This window comes from Echinops telfairi, unplaced genomic scaffold (genome assembly GCF_000313985.2).
Source record: "Echinops telfairi isolate 266 unplaced genomic scaffold, ASM31398v2 ScPeMD7_1;HRSCAF=3_0, whole genome shotgun sequence".
Taxonomy (NCBI): domain Eukaryota; kingdom Metazoa; phylum Chordata; class Mammalia; order Afrosoricida; family Tenrecidae; genus Echinops; species Echinops telfairi.
Genome location: NW_022103896.1, coordinates 60,432,801 through 60,435,483, shown reverse-complemented (window position 1 = coordinate 60,435,483; position 2,683 = coordinate 60,432,801).

The window sequence follows — 2,683 nt, the reverse complement described above, 5'->3', positions numbered from 1 at the left end:
AAAAAAAAAAAAGGCATTTTCAATGAAGCAGTCATTGAGCTTGCAAAATTCCCTCCCGAATGGCATTTCTATCATCAATGCCACATTCTTCAACTAGTGACCTTCCTCCTTATTTTCTACTTTTGCATTCCATTCACTAGTAATTATCAATGCACCTTGATTTCATGTTTGATCAACCTCAGACTGAATAAGTCAGTAGACTTGTTCAATTTCTGCATCATTAGCTTTAGTGGTTTGTGCATAAATTTGAGCAATCAAATTAATTGGTCTTCTTTGTAGGCGTTTTGATATTCTATTACATATAGCTTACTTTTTCAAAATAGAACTTTAAATTTGTAAATGATAAATATTGCACTATTACACCCTAATTTGTCATTACCTCCATAATAAATCATATGATTACGTGACTCAACATGCCCTAAATCATTTTATTTCAACTCACTGTGTCTATGATGTTAATCTTTCTGTGCTTCACTTTTGATGACTTTCAATTTTCTCAAGTTCAGAATCTGTACATTCTAGATTCGATTATTCATGAATATTTGCAGCTGTTTCTTCTCATTTGGAGCCGGGCTCCTCAGTAGTGTAAGCTCTGACAGCTTGGCCTCACCCAGGTCATTGAGATGGCATCTCGTCAGAGGAGGCGGGTTTTCCCCAGTCAGATTTCAAGTGCTTTCCTACCTGAGGAGCTTATCTTTCAGCATTCTATGAGGCAATGGTGCCCTGCTGTTCATAAAGTTGTCAGTGGCCATGCCCTCTGATATGGACCACCTCTTTTCTTCCTCTTAGTTGGGACCTTTAGTCTGCAAGCTCCGCTAATATCTGTCCACAATGGGTGACTCTGCTGGTATTTGAAATCTGGTAACACAGCTTCCTGCATCAAACCCATCGCCACCTGGCCTTTGGTTCTTGGAACTCGAACCAGTTGCTTAATGTATTACCTGTTGGTTTGGGGATTTGTCAGACCCTGCATCTATCTGAATCAGAAGACTCCAGTCTGACATCTGGTCCACAGACTTGGAACTTGCCAGCCTCTGCAACTATGTGAAACCATTTCCTTCAGCTGAATCTCTCCCTGCAAGCATACATGCATATACTTCACTGGTTTTACTTCTCTAGAGATTCCAGCCTATGGCACTATCTAACTGAAAGGTTCATGTTACTGAAATACAATTGCTGTGGAAACATTAGAGCAAATTGCAGACCAATGATTCAAACCCTGCTTTGTTTGATTTTACTATATTGTAGAGTCCTCTATTAAAATCTGCCCTTTGGATGGATTCTGTTAACAGCCACTTTTCCACTAAAAATTACTGAGAGTGCTCTGTTTCATACTACCTTCTGGGACCTAATTTTAAGTCAATGGATGGGTATCATGGAAAGAAACCTAGTTTCAGGAAATAAAGAGTGAAGATATTATGACAAATATGTGTATTATAAATATATGCTCAATCCAGCCACTCATATATATTATAGCATGTTAACTATTTCATTTGAAGTAATTCACTCAGTTTGACACTGGGATTAGAATTTTAGTTCCTTGAGATTTCACCTTCACATAATGATTATACCACAAGAGTTCCCTATAGAAGCCCTGTGCCCTTATTCCTTGAAGCCTAAGGATATGAGCAATAGAAAATCCAAGTGAAATAATAAAGAGGCTTCAGTCTTCTTTTATCTGGAAAAAGAAGGGCAAGATGAAAGACTTAATTAAAAGATTATAAAGGGATTTTTTAAAGCAGGACTTTACCATAGAGGAGGGCACTGTGATGAGAATAAAAAAAATAACACCTATGCCCTTTATAAAGTAAAATCCTTTGAGCTTTCAGTTTAACAAAAAGATATTTTTCCAGAGGATGTGATATAAGTAGTACAAATATGTTGTATATATTTGTCCAACTGTCTGTTAACAACTTCAAGGACTCAGGCAGTCTCAGTCTCTTTTGGGGACACAAAGTGGTTATAAGCACATGAATCAAATATGGTCTAAGATTTAAATAAGAGCTCTGTGACAGGGTTAGTGGAAGCTTGTAGATGCCATTTTCTTTTCGTCTCCTCTTCAATTTAAAAACAGCAAAGGATTGCACGTGTGACTATGTCATGCTGTGTGCTTGCGTGTTGGCACTGAGTCCTTCCATATCTTCTGCAAACAAAAATACCCGAATGCAGCTGTTTCCATGGCAACTGACTTTTAAGAAGGTGAAGTTTCCAGTTTGATAGGCTATTATATTAATGTCAGGTCTCAAAGATAGTGAAACCAGGGTGTGAGAAAGAGTCAATGCAACAACGGGGCTTAAGTTGACCCCGCCCCGCATTCAGTTTAGTGCTCCATAAGACTTAAAAAGAAATGAAATAAGATGTTACAATGTTATTATTATTAGGTAACAGCTGATACTAATAGCGATGAAATAGGTTAATTAAAAATCTAATGGATTACCAAATATAAGAAATAGGAGTCAGCAAATGTTTTGAGAATAATGATGGCAACAAATGTACAAATGTGCTTGACACAATGGATGGATGGATGGATTGTGTTAAGCATTGTACGAGCCCCCAATAAAATGATTTAAAAAAGGAAAGAAATAGTAGTCAGAGCCCAAATCTTTTTTCTAAGGAATTATATTGAACTAGATCTCATCGTAGCTATGCATCATAGCTAAGCTATGTATAAGAAATGTATAAA